Source organism: Vidua chalybeata, chromosome 6, assembly GCF_026979565.1.
Source record: "Vidua chalybeata isolate OUT-0048 chromosome 6, bVidCha1 merged haplotype, whole genome shotgun sequence".
NCBI lineage: Eukaryota > Metazoa > Chordata > Aves > Passeriformes > Viduidae > Vidua > Vidua chalybeata.
In genome coordinates this window covers 30137379-30161126 of record NC_071535.1, presented here as the reverse complement: position 1 = coordinate 30161126, position 23748 = coordinate 30137379, and positions in this window count along the sequence as shown.

The window sequence follows — 23748 nt, the reverse complement described above, 5'->3', positions numbered from 1 at the left end:
AGTTAATCTGTCCAATGGTGCAACATACCCCTTCACCCTGGTGCTTTCATGCTTCTGCACGTATAACACTTGATATGATAGATTCATGTTGATGGGCTTTATAGAAAGCTGTTCAGAGCAGTTTTTGAAGAAAGACAATGAATGATTGCCACATGAAAACAGAAAACTAAGATTGAGCCTGCCAAAATAATGTTCGGTTTTCTTCAAGGGACGTTTCTGTGTTTTTCTCTGTACAATTTGGCTGATCTATCAGAAAAAAAATTATTAAAAAAAGTAAAGAGCAGTGGAGAACAGAATACTGAGGTTCTTAATTAAGCTAGGCAGAGATTGTTTATTCACTTTAAAGTTTAAACAGAGGCATATGGCAAAGATTGGTTCACTACTGGGACTGACAACTGGGCTCTGTTCTGCTAACTGCAGCAGCAGCAGCAGGAAGAGAGAAAGGAAATAAAAAATGCAGACATGCAACTAACAAGCTCAGGGAATTACAGGAAGCTGTAAGAATCTGCTAAATTACACCTATACATTAACCTTCTTTGTTTTCTTGCTGCAAAGGAGGACATCACATCTAATTATTTATAAATACAGAAAAACCTCCATCCAACACTACCACTAGAATGAAGAATATTGAATCCTTGCTTATATCAATCGAAATTTTAAATTACATACAAATATACTGCTATTTGTTTGGGTTTTGTGCTCTTTTAAGTAGTAATGGCGTAAAATTTGCATAGGAAGAATACAAATAATACAAAATTAATTACATAAAGAATTCTTGCAGTTGACAGTGCATCTTTGAAAAACTACCTGTGTTTGTTCCAAAGCCACCTATTGCTAGCAGACTGGATCAGATAGAAAGCTTTATATGAAACATATACATACAATAACATGTACACTGTTATTTATCACTGTAATTTTTTACATAAAGGATTTTCTATCTTTGCTGAAAATACATTCATGTATCTCTTACTAGACTGGATTCCACTGTCATTGTTCACAACTTTTCTTCTACAATAGAAATATTTCAGGTTGGCTTTGGGCTCTTTTATTGTGTAATATGCATGTATACATTCTAATATATAAAATAGAAGAAATATATGTGTCCTCCAGATCTTTCTAAAATCAGAATTTTCACACACAAATATTATATGGTTTTCCTTGATGTACCGTGAAAATCTCAACACAGCCCATACTGAAAGTTAGCTCTCAGCGTAGTTAGTCATTCCCCCATGATCAGGATTGCAGTTGTCAAGCCTTACACCATCTCCTCTGTTGAAACTTTCTGGTAAGGAAAACCAGCAAAATGACAACCAACTCAATCTTTGTAATTAAAGGATGGTATATCTTGATTGTCCCATCCCTATTCCTCCTACGCACACCTTCCCCCGTGTTTCCTGGTTTTGCAGGCTAATGGAAGATAAAGTAATTTCAAACAGGTAGGTGTTCCAGATGGCCTGTTCTCTTTTCCTTTGCATTAATGCAAATCAGCAACTATAGTACATGAAAATGTGGAGAATGAGGTACTTTTTTCTTTTCGCTGTTGCGTTAGGAACAGCTTTAACACACGTACCTTAAAGTGTTTTCATAGTCTAGGTATAAGATCTAAAATTTTGGATCTAATCCTGCTCTAAATTAGCTCAGTGAAAGTCTGAATTGTAGGAGAGTACATAAGGCATTGGATTTTAGAGGCTTTATATTTACAACAGATTGAAGGCCATTTCTAATTACCCTATAAAACTTAATTATTCAAAAGATTACTGACACCAAAAACACACATTCACAATTTCCGCAACAAAAACTTCTGAGAAGAGTACCAAAAATTTGGAAGAGGTTGTTACTTCTTGGTTTAGGGAAGAAAAGACACCCAACCAACCAACCAAATAATAAGTCATTATGGAGGCCCGCTTATTCCATCATTTGTATTATAGAATTTTTTCCTCTCCTTTCAGGCCTGTGTAACTTGCCATTTTATCCTTCACAGTACTGCTAGACAAATCTGAAAATGATAAATACAGCACTTCTTCCACAAGTGAGCCAGAAGTGTATCATGTAGAAATGCTAAAGTCACTATTAAGCATTTACCAAAGACGTTATTTGACTGTAATACGTTGTTTCAGCAGCTCTGAAGAAAATTGTTTCTGGCACGAAGAGCTGGGTGTCACATCAGAAACAAATATTTGACATTGTCTTGTTTCCATCATGCCTTGTCAGTATAGTTTTATAAACATCCATAAAGTTTTGCACACAGAAAGGATAAAAAGGAACACTAATGATAGAGTACTCACTGAATGGGTGTCACATGCTAGAATTTGTTCTGCAGTAAAATTTGGAGACTCTTGCCAATAAGAAATGATGTTATAAAATTAAATTTTGGCTTAGTAGTGTTAATGATAAAATTATACTCTGTCAATATACATAGCAGCACAATAATATAACAGCTCTAGTAATGAAACTTTTATCATTTTAGGCTGGCAAGTAATAATTTAAAATACATTTATGACACAATTTTGAAGTTTATTTCATTATTTAATACCACACATTTTGCTAGAATTCTGCTACTGGTAATAGCTCTGCATTTTTGCATGTGCATTCAGTGTAGAAAGCTTATGCTCTTATTTTATCCTGAAAGCTAATTAATTATTGTGTCATATTTCATGGATGTGCCAACATGAAATTATGAAAAAAATAGAAAAAACCCTACAATCTGTTATGATTTTTTTTATATGAGCAGATCTTATATTCCAACAGCATAAACAAGATGAAAAATTTTTGAATGTCCTGCATTTCACATCTAATACCAAATCTACATAATTTAGATTGCCCCAAAAGATAAAACTCAGAGTACTTCATAATAATTGCTTTTGATTTCTGGCTTATATTAAAACCTAGTTAGTCGTCTTTAACAGCAAGTAAATAGAAGTAATTTCGTGTCTGGTATGGTTAGAAAGGTAAGATTTGGATGTTTTTGGTTAGTACATTATGGTACCCAGAAAAAAGCCTGCAGATTGTTTAATTTTGATGGTTTTTGATTGGCTCATTTCAGCAAAAACTCAACTGAAAAGAATCTCCTACTTCCTGTTATTACTGCTACTTACTGATATTTACGTAAGAGGTGTAACGTAGCCTTAGGAACAAGAGACTTAAGGGATATCACACACAGGGGGATGTGGCTTTGAATGTCACTTTCTGCTGAGTTTAGGTGTGGCTTCTATGTCATTTTTTAAGGTCATCTTCCTAAAGAAGTGGTATTTTTGATTTTTAATGCCCTTTATTTTATCCAAATAATTTTGGAAGTTTCTGCAATGTAGCATATCCACAACAGAACCAAGATACTCTTTTGTAACCCTGATAATTTTTACTAATTTTTCTAGATAGTGAGCTAAACTAAACAATCCTGGCTTTGAGAGCACTTTTACTGTACTTTTTAAAGAATTATAAAGCCGTGCCAAATTTTAATCTCAGATACAATGGTTCATGTACTATATTTAATCAAGACATAAACTTATTAAAATTAAATTTATTAAAATTAATTTTATTTCTTTGAGTTAATTTTAAAAGTAAGATTTTTAAGAATTCTCATTGCTTTAAATCTGAATTAATGTTTGAACATTAATGTTTATATGGAAAATATCCAGTGAAAGGAAAGAGTGGCATGGAGAATTTCTGCAGTATTTGGGACACATAAGGAAACGGCAGGTGGCAGAGGAATGGTAACTAATAATTTTAGTGCAACTAGTTTTGGTACTTTTATAGGAATTTATTGAAGTTGTATTATTATTATGTTACTGAATTATTTGAAAATGCTGCTTTAGAAATGATGAAGCATGTGTTTACCCCTAAAGATATTCATCGTAAAAGACCCTTGATATTAGTCTTGCAGTTATTCCAGTATCAATTTTCAATTTTGTGTTAGCTTTATCATTGTTTTTTAATGTTTTTCTAATTATGGCATGTATTTTAATATACGTGGTTATGAAATTACCTCCTGAGACAGTTTTAAACCCTGTTTTGCAAAAGTATGCAACTTTCCCACTAGTCTATGTCCGAACACATGTATTTGTCATTGCAAACTATTGACCAGTCTGAGGAAAACATCAAAAAAAATTGTAGGGAGAACCTGCAATCTAAAGCATTTATAGTTTTTTTGAATTTGCAAGCATTCTTCTCATCTGTTTACACTCTTGTCTATCTTTTCCACTGTCTTGCCTTCTTTTTATTTCAACAGCTCTTTCATCTCTGAAAAAAACATGGATGGTGGTGTCAAAATAATAATAATAATAATGATAATAATGAACAGTTTAGGCAAAGTCTATTATGTGGAGGGGAAACATACTGCAAGATCAGAAGAAAATGTGAGTTGAATAACACATATACTGGTGGAGTAGTCACCACGATATTTAACATCTTTATAAGCTAATGTGTTTTGTGATATATATACATATATACACACACACACAGATCTGCAGGAGGAAGCTACTGTGCCTTCAGTGCTGCTCCAAATTGTAATTTCTTAGTGTTTGAAGTTAATGAATCAATGTAAGATGAATAGTAAGGAGATTACTCACAGAACTGTAGAACACTTGGAGTTGGAAGGATCCTTTAAAGCTCATTTAGTGCAATCTCCCTGCAATGAGCAGGGACATCACCTAGCCCAAGCTCTTCAGAGTCCACTCAACCTGCCCTTGCATGTTTACAGGGATGGGACATCCACCACTTCTCTGGGCAACCTGTTCCAGTGTCTCACCACTCACATTAACAAAAGCTTCTTCCTTAGATAAATGTATCCTTTTTTCAGCTTAAAACCATTTCCTCTTGTCCTGTTGCAATGAGCCCAGATAAATAATCTGTTTCCATCTTTCTTATAAATTCATTTTAAGTATTGAAAGGTGCTACTACAAGGTATACCTTGAGCTTTCTCTTCTCCAGGTTGAACAATCCCAACTTTCTCAGCCTTTTCATGCAGGAGAGGTGCTCCAGGCCTCTGACAATTTCGGTGTCCCTCTTCTGGCCATACTCCCATAGATCCATGTTTCCTGTACTGAAAAATAAGTGCAAAGGCCAGTAGAGAAAGTAACTGAAAAAGTGTTCATTGACTCCCATGACAGATTGATCATTTTATATCACTGTAGCAGGATCACTGCCTGGAGTGGGGCTAAAAGATCTCAAACTTCCCTATTTTCATAGTAATCAGTGGTGAATAGAGAAGGGACATCATGCTGCTTTTGGTGTTTTGGTGTGAAATCAGTCTGACTCATCAATTCTAAAGTTAAACATCCTAATAGTGAGGCAAAGTTGTGGCTGATCTCCTAAACACCTGATAAAAAAATAAACAAGTGATACTACTGGTATCTAAAGATACTGAGATGAGACAGCTACCCTGAAACATATGACTGACAATCATATGTTAAAAGTCCAGTCCAACTTTTTAAGGGTAGGTTCTTATAGCATAGCCCTTCTTGGAGTGTGTGTGGAGATTCCACCCTTTGCATGGGGATGCCCCTCAAGTTTACTCCTTGAAGCTGAGTGAAAGAGATTTGCCTGCAGTTGTTGGTAAAGGTGAGTAATATCAATCTCTACTTGAGAATTGTTCTTGCTTGCTTCAATATAATTGCTTCAATATTCTTAAAAAATAGTGCACTATACTCTACTAGTAGTTATAGCTACCTATATTGTGTACTAAATAATTCTGCTAAAGATCTTTCAGTCCAACCCTTTTAATAATAAAACATTTATTTTTATAAACAGATATTTGGTTTAACATCCATAATTCTGCAGGACAAAGGTGTTTAAAGGTTCAATTACACCTATATAATCCTTTAGACATTGTCATGGTTTCACCCCAGCTGGCAATCAAGCTCCATGCAGCCGCGTGCTCATTTCCCCCACCAGAGGTGTCGGGGAGGGAATTGGAAAGGTAAAAGCTGGAAAACACATGGGTTGAGATGAATACAGTTTAATAGGGAATGCAAAAGTCACGCACACAGGCAAAGCAAAACAAGGAATTAATTCAGTTGTTCCCATGGTCAGGCAGGAGTTTAGCCATCCCCAGGAGAGCAGGGACCTATCATGCCTAATGGTTACTCGGTAAGAAAAAAACTATCACTCCAAATGTTCCCCCCTTCCTCATTCTTCCTCCCACTCTGTATGATCAGCATGATGTCACATGGTCTGGATTGTCCCTTTGGTCAATTGGGGTCACCTGTCTCTGCTGTGTCACCTCCCAGCCTCCCATGCCTCGCCTCTTCCCTTCCAGCATGGCTGTACAAAAAGCAGAAAAGGCCTTGGTTCTGTGCAAGCCCTGCTGAGCAACAACAAAAACATCTCTGTGTTATTAACCCTCTTTTCAGCACAAACCTAAAGCTCCGCCCCGTACCAGCCACTGTGAAGACAATTAATTCTACCCAGCCAAAACCGACAAAATCATAAATGATTGACAAAATCTGGGACTAAGATTGGATCCAGCCACATCCAGACTCCTCTCTGAGAAGGACTTTAGAAAGCAAGGGGGTCTTTTCTGCACCTCCTGACTCAGTGGGAGGGATTCACTAATAAACTTGTCTGAAGCTCCCACTTTGTCTGTGACATTTGCTCCCTTAATCTTGTTTGAAATCGAGCTTCTAATCAAGTTCAAAATCCAGTTACTCTTCCCTTACTACCATGGAGGTATAAGTCTCATTCTTGGTGATGCTCAAACTCCCCAGGGATTGAGAATATTCAATATTTTCATTGAACCTTTCTGACCACAAAAATATTTACAGTCCATTACAAAACATACCTGCTGTAAAAGTTTTAAATTTTTAATGGAAAATGAATATTTATGAAATAACTAGTTAAAAATATTTTCTATTTATAGGGATTACTATTTATAGGAATTACTATTATTTATAGGGATTATTTATTTGGTGTATAAGTCCTATTTCTGTTCTATTGTTTGTTTTTGTTTTTTTTTTTCTCAGAAGCAGATGTTGTTGTAAATTGAAATGTCACATTTTGATTTGGACATCTGAGCAGTTTCCATTTTTCTGGTTGCCCTCAGAGTGCAGTTCCCACAGCATACACACTCTCATGTTCAAACTCATATAGTCTCATATAGTTACATACATGTGCTTGGAAGGAAGATTGCAGATGAAGTCACTGGAATTCTTATTTTACCCATTTCCTGAAGACACATGAGGATTTAAGTTTTCTATCTGTCCAATCAAAATTTCATCCCTCATATCCACCACAACAGCAACCTAATAACATTTTGAATTCAATTTATTGTATGGATATATATTCCTGATTTTGATATTGTCATTCAAAAGAATTTTAGATGAACCCTGTCATTAGCTATGAGGTCTTATATTATGTTACAGGCACAACACAGTGTACATGTCCATTATTACATGTTCATGGGCAGGCCAAGGAAGAGGAAATATTTATATTATAGCTTTTAATGACATCTTTCCCTGTATTTTTTTCTCTGAAGTTGTAAGGGAAGAAAAGGAATTATGTAAAAAACATCTATTGCAGTATAATTAACCATGGCAATCTTTTATTTCAGTTCTTTACTGTTGACAAGTGACAGAGAATTATATGAATAACGCTTTAATAAAATAAGATGTTTTTAAGGCATTCTTTGTATGTAGCTCCCAGCACAATCAAATTTAAAATAGCTTCTTAAATATCGGAATATTTTTGTCCGTAAAAACAAACAGTTTATTGAGCAGGACATGCCAAAATAAAGCAGTTTTTTTCTAATGCTTATAATTTCAACAAGAAAGAACCTTTCAATATATTAGTACATAACTGAGTATGATTTAATGCGTATGACAGATCAAATTTCCAGCTTACCTTTCCCTTGCTATGAATTAATCCTTTTTAGACAGTAGAAATTTAATTTGAAAAAAAATATAAGCATTTGAAAGAATTAAAACTAAAATGATATTAAAAACTATTTCCTAAATAGGTTATTTTCACTTTGTTGTAGGCAGAGTGGGATCTTCAGAGAAGTTTATTAGTGAATCCCTCCCACTGAGTCAGGAGGTGCAGAAAGGACCTCCTTGCTTCCTGAAGTCTTTCTCAGAGAGGAGTCTGAGTGTGGCGGGATCCAGTCTTCACCCCAACTGCTTATGTTTAAAGGATTTTATAGCTGTAATTGAACCTGTATACAACTTTGTCCTCCAGAATTAAGGATGCCAAACTAGATATATTCATAAAAAAATATGATTTTTTTAATATAAGAAAATAATTTGAGATTATGGGAATAACTTAATAGCAAAATAAGTAATTCTATCTTTAATGTAGAACTTGGACAGTGCTCCATAAACAAGACCTCTATAACACATGAAATGATAAGAACAGAAGAAAATTAGGATTCCTGTTATTATTAAGCAAATATTTTCTGCTGTGTTTTTAAAATAATGTTTAAGGGATCATGGTAGTGCATATGTATATGTAATTTATGCATACAAAGTCAAAGAGGAAATCAGCGCTTGCTTGGATAATTTTACTAGCCTTTTTAACATTGGTGTTTTCCATCTAATCTGAGTTCAAAATAGATCACCGTGATATATCATATATCATATCATCATCTTGTCAATTAGCTCATCAAACTGTCCTGAATGTTCAGGGATTTAAAAGCTTGAATGCATGCATCATGAGAAACAGTATAAGCAGGACACCAACTCACAGACTGAAAAACTCACTCACTGAAAAAGTGGTATTTAAGAGAAGCAACACTGCCAAGACATCCTGAAAGCAGCAGCTAATGCCACTATTTTTCTTTTCTTTTACAGAAAAAAAGACCCCTGTTGATTTGTCCCAGTTTCACAGTTGTATGGCTTGAACCAATTCTGTTTATGAAAGAGGGTAGAAATGACTTTGGATCAAGTTCAAACAAGGCAGCTGACTAACAACCCCTTCTGTTAGTTGACATGCGTCCTCTATGAAATACTGTTTTTTGGAAAGATTGCATTTTTTGTTAATTTCACATTTTATGAGAACATTCACTAGGGAAAGACATAGCAAAAGTCTGCCCCTGGGTAAGATAAAGGTTCTGGAAAAATTAATCACCTGGATCTGCTACATGGTTATCTAGAGAATACAGTTGTGACCCATATATGTGTTACTATTTTTAAGGCTCCAAAGAGCAGATGGTATTGGTTGACAGTCAGCAAAGACAAGTAAGCGTGTTTACTGTTGCAAGGTTATGGAGGTGAATTCAAAAACAAAGGATTTAGAAGTGATAAAAAGTACAGAAAATAGTTGGAATGGTAATAAAGCTGTTTCCTTCCAGGGGTAATGTCTTTTTTTTATTGTGTCTGATTGCAAACTAAGGTGAAAAAATTAACTCCAGGCATAAAAAAATATTCAATCCTTACCTCACTGGTTTCCAGAACAAAACCCCTTAGTCTTTGATTTTAGATTTGATTTTTTTCCCCTGCTGGATGCCATACAAAGAGATATAGCTCAATAATATGAAAGATCCAGTGCAGTGCAGTTCATACTATTTGCCTGAAGGAATTCTTAGTCAGGTTAATGGATTTGATGGTTTTCCCATCATTGATTTTTAAGATGATTATATTTTATTTATAGGTGAGAAAATAATAGTTAATCTTAAATTTATGGAAAACTTTTTGTGAGGCTGTAGGAATTGATAATAATAACAACACATTCCGGGAAACCAAATCATTCCTGTCTTTAGTCCTATAAATGCTAATGTGAAGCAAACCTATTGACTTGAAATTAAATGTTTTTGTGTACACCTGTGTCCAAAACAAAAGTCACATTCTTTTTTGCTCTTATGGAAGATTTCATTACATGAAGCATCAATACACCTCAGGTATTTTCTTTTTTGAAAACTGTATGTGAAATATCCAAGAGCCTAAAGCTCACGGATAAGACAATCTTATGTCCTCTGGAGACTATAAGATCTGATTTTTAAGTCAGCCAAGTGATTTGTCACATAAAAAGCATGCTGGCCAACAGTAATTGTGTCCACAGGTTTGAATCTTAAACCACAATCTGTGGGTTGCAAATTTACAGTGGAATTTGGAGAACAGTGTGCACAGCAGCTCATTTTAACGCAGCACTCTGTGTCTTAATGCTGTTATAATTTGTTTTTATGCTCTAAATGGGCTCAGAGAGCTTTTTCACTTTTTTTGAAAGTCAATAGATGATAACAAAAGACCTAACAATTTTTCAGTATATAGCTATGAAATATCATTCATCTCCCAGTTGCAATGAATTTCAGCATTCAGTTCATCTTACCGTAGTGCATTGAACTGGGTGGCTAAAGATGGAGTGAAGCTGAATCAAAGTTATGCCTCAGGCAACCATAAGCCCTTGTTACAGAGTCCTAATGTATGGTGAAAGTTCTAGAGTGGCATTATATTTTGACAAAAAAAAATCACTTCTCAGCAATTTCATTAGTCATAATGATCCAGATCCAGTGCATTTCTTTGGGGTAAACTAACAGAAAGACCAGTTTGGGAATGTGCTGCAGATTCTGTAGGAAACAAAGTAAGAAAAAGGGAGAGAGATCAGAACACAGCAATGACTGTTGAATTTTTCATGCTTATAATGCATTATCTCAAGCTGGTACTGCTGTTAATGGCGGTATAAGGCCTCTGTCTGGACACCAACATTAATTTTAGAGCTCTTCTATTGTTTTGCTTGAAGCAAAATTTGACATCAACACGATGTTTCACCTTAGATTGAACTTAGTGGGGAAACAACATGAAAGTAAATTAAAATCACTGCTCATTTCCCACCACTTTTGCAATAACATTTTTTTACTTTACACCAAAAGCTGTCTAAAACCTTTGGAAGAGATTTCCAAGAGGAAAAGGCTGTTTTTTTAACTTCCTTTCCCTGACTCCAAGATGCACCCGAGGCAATATATTACAAGTTTAGGCAATATACAAAATTAATTAGATACACTGTTTGTCTTCAGTGTGTTTTAACACTGATGAGATTATCTGTTGTGTACTAAGCTGAAACTGCACAAGCATAACTGAATAGAAGGGGAGGCACATTGAGGTAAAAGAGGGAGCTGCACGTTCTGAGTCTGAAATTACCACATATGTGTATTTTCCTGTTGGAAAAATACAGCTGTCAAAATAGATTCACAGGTAGTGTGTGAACTGGGGACTGTGGGACAGGAAGAAAGGGCAGAGACTGAACAAAACCAGTGCAGGTTTGGCCTCCAGATTTGGCTAAAATAAGAGATAACCTGAATTAGTGCCCAGAATTCAAACTAAAGCAGAAGTGAACTTGTCAAAGACTTCAAGAAATATTTCCTATTTTCCTCTTCCTTTGCACTTCCTAGTTGTATTTGCTTCTCTGAATCAAGGGCCAAGGTAAAATTAAAAGTGCTGGTCTTGCATTCTTGTACGTACACTGGCTCCAAGAGCGTAAGAAATCTCACATGAAGTCTGTTCTCATAGAGTTGCTAGGTAAATACTGCAGCTAATTAAATTAGTTTGAATAAGACCCAGAAATTTCATGAAAATCAAGTCTGATTTTTCCCATAATTAGACATAAAACAGTTCCTCCCATTTTCGTAACACCTCCAAAATTTTATAATAACCTGGGTGACTATGAGTGTCAGAGGTTTCAAACTAGTATGGACCAAGATTAAGGGAGCATTTTTCCTTTTTTTGCTTCTCTTTTTTTTCTTAAAGGTATTACATGAAAGAGAACAATCATGTGGCATTTGTACAAACAGTACAAACAAAAGCCTTGGGACTACTCAAAATGCATAAACTTAAGCATATGTGCAAAGCTTTGCTGGATCGCGCCCAAAGGGCGCATCTATAAAGAGCTACAAGTATAAAATACTGAAATTACTTCCACATGTGCTATTTAGATCATTATGTACAGCATTTCAAAGAAAAAGAAGGAGCTTTTTCTGTTATTTGTGTCTATTTATAGACTTTGCCCAAGATTTGAAAGAACTCTTTGTGAACTATTGTTAATTGACTATTGCTTATCTGTTATTTCAGGACCAGAATGATAATAAAAATAGTAAGGAGGGAAATGCTAAGTAATGAAATATCTTCTTCTGTGATATGAAACAATCAACTAACTTTAAGAATTAGAGGAATTTGATCTACAGTGGTATTTTTAAGAACATTCTTTAATAATTTTAAGCCCTTGGATTTACATGCTTGGATCTTGATTTTTTTTTCATAAACATTATTTACTGTGTGACTGTGAGTTACTTGTGTTTGCTTTCCTCCCAAGAACAGAGAAATATTTTTATTTTTCATGTCTTCATTTTTAACATCTATAATGTCTTATTAATTTAGAAACATTTTAGTTTCTGGACACTTTACTTCTGGATACAATGATAAAGTAGATTTCAATCTCTGTCCACATTGTTCAGCAGTACAGAATTAATGCAGGTTATTGATGGGGAACTTTAAGCAAAGCCACACAATTTCTGGGAAATTTATCTTATTTCATAATATAGAATATTATTCATAAAATTGAAAATAAAAATAAATTAAAATAATAAAAAAAATATATAATATATTCCAATCTCTCTTTAGGAGAGTTCAATATAATAATCCCTATGTAGGTTTCCTGCACTGCTTAACAACCCCTCCCACCAAGTGAAATAACTCCTCAAGAGACCTTAGTAAATTTGCCAAGAGGAATGAACTAAGAGTTTTCAATTTATAAGTCAAGTTAACTGTAATTTTTCAAGTTTATTAATATAAAAAAAATTCAGTACTATAAAATGTATCATAGTCATCTGCAATCTGTTCAAGATAGGAATAAAACTGTGATGAAGTAAATAAGAAAGGTAAAGAAAATTATTGAATAATAACTCCCATGCAGACAAAATTAAAGCTGCAACAAATACAGTAATCTTCCACAGGCAAAATAGACAATAAACTTCCTACTTTACTTTGTATACATTACTACAATTAAAAATAGGAGGTCTTCACTTGAGAAGACACTGCAAATTATGGACTTTTTCTTAAAGGGCAGAGATGGGAGACAAGCTTAGCTGAAGGATTAGTGTTAAGCATGAAACTTACAACCTACCATAAAAAGAATGAAAGTCAAAACATACAGTTTTGTATGTGGAGCTTTAAAAAAATAAACAGTAGAAAGAGGATGAATTATATGCAAGATGATTCATAAATCTACATAGATTTTTGGAATAAAATGAATAATTCTATACTGAACTCTGGAAAATGATCCTTTCTAAGGTATGCATGAGAGCTGTCCTTAGTGAAATAAATGGAAAGGGATTTATCACCCACAAAGAAGATACTAAGCCTCAGCTGTTGTGGCTTGTTCAGGTCAAATCCACAAGTAGCTAAGCTAAGGATATAAGAAGAGAGCCAGCAAATAAAACAATGTATCACATTAAAACTACCTGATTACATACCTATGCTCTTACACAAACTGAACAAAAAAGATTAAAGAAGTATTTTATTTCTTCTGTGTAAATAGGCAGCTAGGTTTATTGTATTTTCACGGGTTTAGAATGCATGATTTCTTTCATTTATATTCTTCCATTGAATGATAATAGTAATAGTTCTTTCAATAAACCCTAAAACTCTACTCCTGCCATTGCTACACAGTTATTTCAGCAGTTGCTGGTAGTGGTGTTTAGTGCATCTTCTGTCACTCCCCCATTTGTGTTCACTCTTTCAGTTCTTTCCTCTCCTCAGCAAGTATACAATCATTTAACAACAGAGCCGATTTTTGCTAACACTAGTTTCTTTTTTTACAAACTCTGTCTCTATCAGTATAAATACTGCATTTTTGTAAATTTGCTGCTAAATATGAAACATACACCCATTAAAATAAACATAAGATACTGATGCTGCACAATAGTCCTCCTATCAATCTTCTATGATAATTGATGTACAGAGTTTTCTTATGTAGTATTTTGTATTTTACTCTACAATAGAAAAATCATGCAGAGGTGCTGCTTGCCTTTCATCTGCCCTTATTTTGGAAACCAGGACTACAGTTTTGATGCTATGTGGGAAATCCAATTGCACCTGCTTGTTAGCTTTGTTGTATGTGTAAAGGGCACATCCAGGTTAATGAATGAAAATGCAGAAGCAGAAATAGGCATTCTTTACAAAGAGCATGGCTGAGTGGAGCAGCATAGAGAGAGAAGCACACTTCATGCCTAACTGGTCTTCTTAGATAGTATAAATTACATTTTGTGGTTGATACATGTCTTTTTAAAATAATTGGGCAAACAGGGCTGAGAAGAAATGTATGTACTTGCAAGTTTTTGTACTATCTTCTACAGCGAGAATCATGTAAGCTTTGGGTTTGACCTTGATGTTGAGACTGGCCCTTGAGAAACTGGCCATTTATGTCATCCTGTAATTCTTGTTAAAAATTAGTCTAAATGCTCTGTGTATGTCTCCACTACAGGACAGATGGATATATGTAAACAAAGCAAATTGCACTTGATGTGTAGACATACCCACTTTACTGTCTGTTTTTTTCCTAGAGAGAACTGATCCAAATAATGATACTTCCTAGGATAAAAGCAAAAATGTTAATTGCTTGCAAGTGCAGAGATATGTATCCCCATTTGTTACCTAAACCAATGAGTACTAATTCATTCTGAGAACCATTTAGACAGATTGTCTAATTACCCCTTTTTTGGGGGTATATTGCATAATTTAATGTACAACTTAATTTTTAAGTGTGATTTTCAGCAAAGAGACTCAATCTAAATGTTATAAAAATTATTTTGTTATAAAATTTGATGGTTTACATTTTTATTTATAAAATGTGGTTTACATAATGCTTTTAATTTTTTGGGGTTTTTTTGATTGAAAGAATCTTCTATTTTATGCATATGTAATGCCTACAATTCTCAGTTTTTGAAAACAATAAAGTCCAAAGAACCCTTAGAATTTCCTTTTATTAATAAGTTCCACTTTTCAGAATACTTCTTGCAAGAGGCATTTTTACAAGAGACAGAGATTAATTAAATGATAACAATTGTAAAGACTTTATTGTGTTTTGGTTTTTCACATTAATAGTGAGTAACACTGATTGCTAGAGCTTGTAGTTGTATTAAATCACAGCCAGCTCTTAACCCTTTCTTCTTTATTTGTAATTCATTATAAACAAACCATTCTAAACCACTCTTCTATCAGAGAGCTGCTCATAATCTTGTCTTGTAATGCAAAGGTGAGACAGTATGGTGTTACAGAAGAATGCTGAGTCATCAACAAACAAAAAACCAGAAAAAAATTCCAACCCACCAACTAAACCCAAAATGCTTGGCTAATATTTAGTTTCTTATAACAAAACATTTGAAGTTTACTTTACCGTATCATTCCATCAAGTAGAAACTCTTGTTCCTGCATTCCTCCTAAGGAGAGCAGAAATTGCAATAATTTTCTTTACCTGTAGTTTAACCTGTAATAAAATGCTGTTTAGTATTCTTCTCACAAGCTGTTCACGAAGTTCAAATCAACAAGAAAAACTGTCCAGTTCAAGGTGGGCATTGCTATTCTTATTCTTTTAAGAAAGAAAAAGGAGGGGGAGGAGACAGGTACACAACTGTCCTTTAAGCTTAATTGTAGCTTGATGTTTTTTCCAGTGTAATAGCTGTGTGGATTAGTGGGAGAATGGAAAATGATTAGCATAGAGTCATGGCTCTGCATAAAATTATCTCCTAGGATTTGTGTGAAATTCCATTGAAATTAAGAAAACCAAGAACCTTTAGAATCTCAGAAATCAGCTTGTGTTTGGCTTCCTACAGTCATTGTGTATAATGATCTTCTAGACATTTGATGACTTCTAAATCGGTTGTCTGCTTACATAAGTTATTAGTTGTGGATAAAATTATGTTGTAGATAAAGTAGGAGAATATGAAATATTCTTCCCTATAACAATGTTTAGAATAATTAGAAATCAAATGGTAGAGCTGGAGAAAAACTGGTATGTCCCTTTTCCTTGTAAAAAAGACAATCTACAGTTAAGGGAATCTCCTTCACAGGAAAAATATGCATTAACCATGTCTCTCTAGTTTTAGAAATACACAGAAAGGTCTAATTCCTCATTCTTTTTAAATGCATCACCTAAGTGTACTTTTCGTGGCAATTTTGAGGAACGGTATGTGTATTTTCAATTGTTTGGTGAAAATAAGAATGCAGTTTTCATTCCTGCTTGGAAAAACATTTTGGACCAAGGAATTGCAGTAAAGGGACAGGATATTTTTAACCTAATGTAAGGATAAAGCATTACCTCCTTGGAAAGATCTCTACCTCAGTGGCAGCTGAATGGTATTTTTAAATCTTGAACTAAATAGTATCTTTGAGTTAGAGAAAATGTCTTCTATTTCCTTTCTCATAAGGTTTGTAGCACTGTAAACATTTATGACAGAATTAAAACAGTGTACTTTTATGTTGATATAATTGAAAATGTTGTCCGTTCTGATCTAAAGTCTTACTTGAAGCTGTTCAGAATATACATGACTTGCAGACCAAGTATTTAAGTTAGACTGAAATTAGTTTCAAGTCTCATTCAAGAAATGTAGACAAACAGGCAAATCTTTATTTTGTAATTCATAGCTTAACTCAAACTTAGATGCTGCCTTTAGCATTCTTAAATATAGCAGAAACAAGCTCAAAATAGAAGTTTGTACTTCATGATGCCTTTTTTTATTCTGTTGTAATTGTGACTTCTTATAACAATTTTTTATTTTCTGAATGCTTAATTTGTGGTGAGAAGACTGTTGGTGCCTAATACGGAATAAATACTACAGAAGTCCTGCAAAAGTGTGAAAAAAATCAATATATCTAATTTAAGGCAGAGGTACCGCATACAGACCCAACAGATATTCATCAAAAATCAAATAGGATTTTAACGTCAACGTGTTCCCATAGATCTGAGCATTTGGGAACTCTCTATGGCCTTAAAATGACGAATGGTTATGTATTCCTGTTGGATCACTTCTAAATAAGTAATATCCCATAACCCTTATATTAAATGTGTAGGCTTCACAGATGCTCTCTTCAAATCAACTGATTATCGATCTGTACCTGACATCACTCTAAAAGATGGTCTTGGCTTGCAATGCCCATACATAAATAAATACAAGAAAAGACTTGGGGTCCACCAGTTTCAACAGAAATATTCAGAACTACTCTAACCTTTTTTAGTAATTTCCAAAAATTTTTTTGTAATTTTCAAAATTATGTAATTTCACCCTTGTTTTAGCTTGCATCCCCCTACTACCTTGTTACAGTTACTCACCTAAAAAACTAAGGTCTTATTTAATGTTACCCTTATACCTGTGTAAACAAATATATTTTAATATCCAAGTCTGAAATTCAAAACCATACCTCTTGCTTACTAATATATCACCATTTTTCTCTTCTATATTTTTTAAGTCCTTAGAAATGGTGATTCAAAATATTGGCTGTATGGTTTTACTTGTATTATTGTGTTGCACCTTGGGACATTTATGTAAAATGGACTCTCTTCAGCAGAAATATATTCCTTTTCCCCTTGTTAATTCAGCTTACTTTTACTATCAGAGGTAAATTTTACCCTTACCTTTGTAATGGAAGGATGATTTATAGGATTGAACAAAAACCTTATATCTATAAATACCTGAATCTAAGTGATATTAGAATTCCAAAATGTAACAGAATGATCAAAAGGAAAATTTATTAAATATATTCAATAAATGTTTTAACGGAAAAGTTGCCCTTTTTAAAAAATGTTTATCAAATAATTATGATTAAACAGATTTCATTTAGAAACAGAGCGTTGCAATGGATCTTCCACCATGTTGCTCCTGGTGTTTTAACACTTGTTGAGTCAACTGGTATTAATATAACATTAGGAGAATTTCCCCTCCTGAGAGGAAATCTAGCTAAACAAAGTGATGTTTAATGTTTCATATTATATTTATTTAACTAAAATGGCTGATTAGATGTTAAACAGAATAGAGGTTAATGATCTTTGTTATTGGTATTATAAAAATTAAGAAAGAATAAAATAGGGTTAATGATGTATCCCATTATTGTTATTATGGGGAATAAACACATGCTGTTGTCCGCTGCACTGAAAAATCGGCCCTAAGCTGTAATTAGCAAAATTATATTATTGTCTAACCTTATGCTGTAATTAATTACTCATGACTGTACTTTTCAGTGTGGATTCTATGTGTTTTAGTTAGATCTTCATCTCTGTATGTAAAAGATGGAGGAAATAATCCCATATCTGATTTAATCCAGCCAGTGTATTAAAACTGTTATTTATTGAGTAAATAGAAAACAGGAGACTCCATAGGATAAAAGGTGATGAGGTAAAGGATAATCTGAATTTGTTCCTCATCTTGTATTTTCTTTTTCCCTATTGTTTTGAATATCCATATTACAGCAAATATCCACTGGGAATTAAAAAAGAAAAAGAAATCAACTGGTGAGATAAAACTATTTTTTTTTTTTAAGAATGTGTGTGCCAGCCCAGAACAAGACTTTATTGTGCTAGGCTCTTTACAAACAGAGAATACCAGATGGTCCCACCTCTGGAGAGTTTATAATCTGAATCAACAGGGTGAATGAGAAGACATAACCTAAAGAGCAGTGTGAACAATGTAATGGCAGCAAACGTTGCATTAGTTCCATAATTTCTTGCTGGAAGCAAGGAGGGAGGGGTTAGTATGTTTACTAGTGGATTACGTCTCACATGGCAATCTTAGCACTTTGCAGCACTGTGAATACCTTCGATGATGACACTGGAAAGCGGCCTCATGGCTACACACTTCCTTCCCCACCTCCAAATTGCTCCTGCAACTCTGTTTGGGGGACTAGAAAGGTGCAGAAATGGAGAAAAGGGTGACTGATATTGGCGTCAAGAACAGCTGAGATGAAGCCACTGTGATGGAAGGACAAGTTAGAACCAAACATCTAACTATTTTTAGCCAAAGAAAAATTACCTGCTTTGGCCATTTCTACTTTCTTCTGCTGGATCTTGTCATTGGCTTGATTCTGTAGTTTTACAGAAAGAGTGGTCAGAGGGAGAAGAAGCCACATGAAAACACCTAATGTGGGCTGAGCACCCACCCTTATTGCTAGAGCTCCCATTCCTGCATTACATGAAGAAGAAAAGGCCCTTCTACTCACTGCAGAATACAGCAGCACCCATCTTGGTCATCTACCAAATGTCTTGGGAGTCTGGGGATGTCCCTGCTGACTGGAAGCTAGCCAGTGTTATTCCAATTTACAAAATGGATGTGAGGGAAGACCTGGGGAACTACGGATATGTTAGTCTAACCTCAGTCACTGTGAAAATTATGAAGGTTATACTGGGTAGTATGGATAGGCATTTAAAGAACGATGCTGATATCAGGCAGAGACAACATAGGTTCACAAAAGGTAACTCCTGTTTAACTAAACTGATATCCTTTTATAATAAGGTCACCTGCCCAGCGGATGAAGGAAAGGTGGTTTTTCTGGACTTCAGTAAGGCTTTTGATACAGCCTCTTACACAACTGTCCCTTCTGGATAAGTTGTCCAGCTGTGGGATGAGTGGGTTTGTGGTATGCTGGCTGAACAGTAGGGTTGAAAACATTACGGTGAATGGGGCTACATATAAGTGGTGAGTGGTCACCAGGGGTGTTCCTCAGGGTTCAATTATCGGGCCAATCCTGATCAATATATTTATCAATGATCTGGATGCAGAAGTTGACTGTGCTGTTAGCAAGTTTGCTGATGATACCAAACTGAGAGGTGAGGTTGACTCCCTTAAGGGGACAGGAAGCCCTACAGAGGGATCTAGACAGATTAAATCACTGGGAAATTATTAATGGCATTAAATTAAACAAGTTCAAGTGCTGGATTCTGTACCTAACACAGAGTGATTCTGGGCACAAGTATAAATGGGGTGAGGAGTGTCTGGAGGACAGCCCTGAAGACAGAGAATGTGGAGAGGGTGATGCTGATCCCTGGTATCCAGTGAGAGGATATGTGGGAATAGTTCAAAGCTACACCAGGAGAGGTTCAGACTGGACATTAGGAAGCATTTCTTTACCAAAAGAGCAGTCAAACACTAGAACAGGCTTCCCCAAGCCAGTCAATATTTCAGAGACATTTGGGCAATGCCCTTAACATGGTCCAACTTGGTCAGCCCTGAAGCAGTCAGTTAGTCAGATTAGATGATTATTCTAAGTCCCTTCCAACTGAAGACCTCTTATTCTATTCTATTCTATTCTATTCTATTCTATTCTATTCTATTCTATTCTATTCTATTCTATTCTATTCTATTCTATTCCATTCCATTCCATTCCATTCCATTCCATTCCATTCCATTCCATTCTACAGCACTTTCATCCAGTGAAGTGTAAGAAAAAATAAGACCCCACAAAACATATTCCTGCTTTTCCCTACTGCCAATGAGTGCAAAGAATGTATGAGTACGTGATTTAAATTTTATTTGCTCAATTGAAAGATATACTAAATAACAAAATAGAGAGTGAAATAAGGACCTAAATTTAAAACAATCTTTTTAAAAGCAACCTTCAATAGTTGTATCAACTTTATATTTTATGTATTGTAAAACAAGGCCAAAATTTTAGAGATGGTAAGGATTTGCTTTCAAAAAATATTTTTTTAAAGTTTTGGACCTTGTATTTGGTTTTATCAATCTATATTTGTATTAAAAATCTTTTTTTAAGTTTCTACTTAAAAATACTTAACTTTTCTAGCATTATGAATCAAAAAAGCAGAAACACTTAAAATACTTTACATATATTTCAGGTCTGTTAAAATCAAGCTTTATGTATATGGATAGTGTAACTATCTTGTGGAACTTTCAGTGGAGGCATTTTGAGGCAAAGATATTTGCAGAAAGACAAAATATAAAAAATAGACTTTGTTTACAAGTTTTCTAATAGTTTTATACAGGCGGAATGCCAGCTGAAAAGCAGAAATTAGAGGGGGGGGAAATACTGCGATACATTTTAATGAATTACTAATTTTTAAAGCATATATATTACATACTGTAAATTCTTTTTTTCCACTGAGTATACACACATGTATAAACATAATTCTCTGTTTTGAACAACCAAATTTTTGCTGAATCCCTCATTTGTGATTGCTACCAAGCAGATTAAATTCTTGTTCCATCTAATCTCTGCCATAAAGGAGCATGGAGGTTGTTCAGGAAACACTGCTACATTATCCTCTGGGGTAGCATATGGATTTCTACTGCCGCTTGTCATTCATCATGTATTTATTTTAAGACTATCTTTAAGAATTTGCTGGCACAGGGAATCCTGATCATTGGGACATCTATACCAATTACAGTACAAAAAAAACCCAACAAAACAAAACAAAAAAACAACCCAAAAAAACCTCCCCCCCAAAAAAACCCACCCCCAAAAAAAGAGAACATAATATGGCTGAAAGGATGGATACATCTGCAGTACAAACAAGCAGAGCTGACATACATCTTACAACTGTTAGCTATTCCTTTAACTATGAAATCATCTGCTGGCAAAATATCCTGTTTTGATTTGTTTTTCCTAGGATAAGGTAATGGCACACCAAATACCAACTAAGATAGCAAGGAGCAGACTGAGCTTTCCTATTTCCTTAGCACTGCACCTGCCTCTCTGGATGGTCCTAGAAACAGGGATGGGACTCCTGAAAAAGGAAGATGCCCGAATACAAAGAAAGACTACGCTGACTGTTTCTCAGTAATTGTTTTGATGTCAAGCCAAATGCTCAACTTGTGTTGTTTGACAATAATGCTCACTTTTTTTTGATCTGTGAAAGACAATTTTCTAACCAAATATTTGCATTTATTTGATTAATGAATGCTTGCAAAATCCATATTTTGTCAACTGTCTTTCTCTGTTGCATACCATCTATTTAAGTCTGTTTTTTCTCAGTCAATTCATGAATTATTTTGTTAGCTACCATGTACATTGTGCAGTTAGTATCCCTCACCTGTTTAAGAATATGGGGGGTATAATATCCTAGGGATGATGTTAGCAAAAGAATTAACATAACACACATTGTATCACTGGAGAGGAACCATTCCAGATTTTCTGCACTTAGTTAAATTTAGTGTGTGAAAAGTAGCTTTCATGAGACTTTGTTAAACATCTCTTGCTCTTATACAATCAGAAATTTTAACTTCTGTTTTGTGATTTGCAGCTTCAATAAGATTTAAGAAATTATTTGGAAAATGTCAGATCTTGCCTTGTCTTGAATAAGGTTGAATAAACACCAGAAGCAGGTGTTTAATACCATCCAATCATTAGTCTTTTACCCAGTTGTATCAATAATATTGAGAAAACTCTCTGTAAAAGAGTCTGGGCACTCACACTGTTAATCTTTCATTTGCAAATCTTGACAAAAGTGAGTTGACAATTTTATGACCTTAATGGTGACTTTGAATGAACAGATACAACCATAAAAAACACATCCTTTGGAGAAACATTTACTTTACCTGTACAGTAATTACTTAATTTTTATGTTGACAAGAATGGAGCCATTGTTTTCCATGTTGGTGGGTGCTGTATGAGCAGAATAGATAAAAGCAGAGAAAATTACTGAATGGACAGCAAAAGCATATATCCAGCTAGGTCTGAGGACTTCAGTATTCTCATCATGTAACTCACCAGTTTAAGCTTACTCTTTCACTGTCATGCTGGTAAGGTACTTAACGCTTCCATGCAGCTACTTCTGTATATTTCTATACAGCCTGCTTTGTTTAAGCAGACATGAGAAATATCTGCTTCCTACTTAATCTGCACATTATCTGTAGCAACAGGGTCCTCAGTTCAACGAGGCATTTTGAAATTATGTCAGTACAAGTTATATCAATAAGAAAATGTCCTAATTTTTATTTGCACTTTTATTTGTTACAGATTATTTTTTAAAATGTGTATGTGTCGCTTCAATTTATAAAATCATCACCTTTTGCTTTTATTTCAACCTCAATGAAGATATTTCTTGGGTAAGGATGGTCTTAAGCGTTTGTTAGGTAGTGTTTTGATTCAGAAGCCATAATGTTTTGCACCTGAAAACATGTAGAGTTATGCAAATATGTACATTATAAACACTTTTAGAAGAAGCTGGCAGTTACTATGTAAGCTGAATTATTTCTTCCATAAACAGACTGTTAGGATATCTTGTATGAAGGAACAAAACTGGAGAGAACATTTTATGAGTGAAGGAAGAGCAGTAACTCAGACTGTCAAATGGAAGATGTTATGTAATCATTATTTATATTATGTTTTCTTTCCTTCCCTGTAGCCAGTCTTTTTGTAAATGTTTACTTTCCTGATAATTGTTCTATTTTTTCCTTCCATCATTAGACTAATATTATTGACACAATAGGCTAACACAATTGTGTTTCCACAGATGCAACAAATAAGTTTGAAAGAAATTGGTTACATGAGCAGAACCAAGGATCCTTATGTTGAGCAGTACATTTTGGTTAGGCAGTGAATCCATATTTCTGATTCAGCCACTGTATGCTAGCATGTTGGACTGTTGAGTGGAGATGTAAAATGCCCAACTATAAGCACCTTCCCTTGCAAAATGTAAAGGGATTAAGGATTAAACCTTTCAAGTCAGAGATTTATTTTCCTATATGCCTAAAAGCCATAGCTCATAGCTCATACTTCTTTTGTTTTCCAGTTTTCCATTATCAGCTATGATCTTAATGTCTTTAACCTTCCACCATTCACTATTAAGTGCCAGATAACTTGCTTCATAGGCTAATTTTTCTTTTTCTTT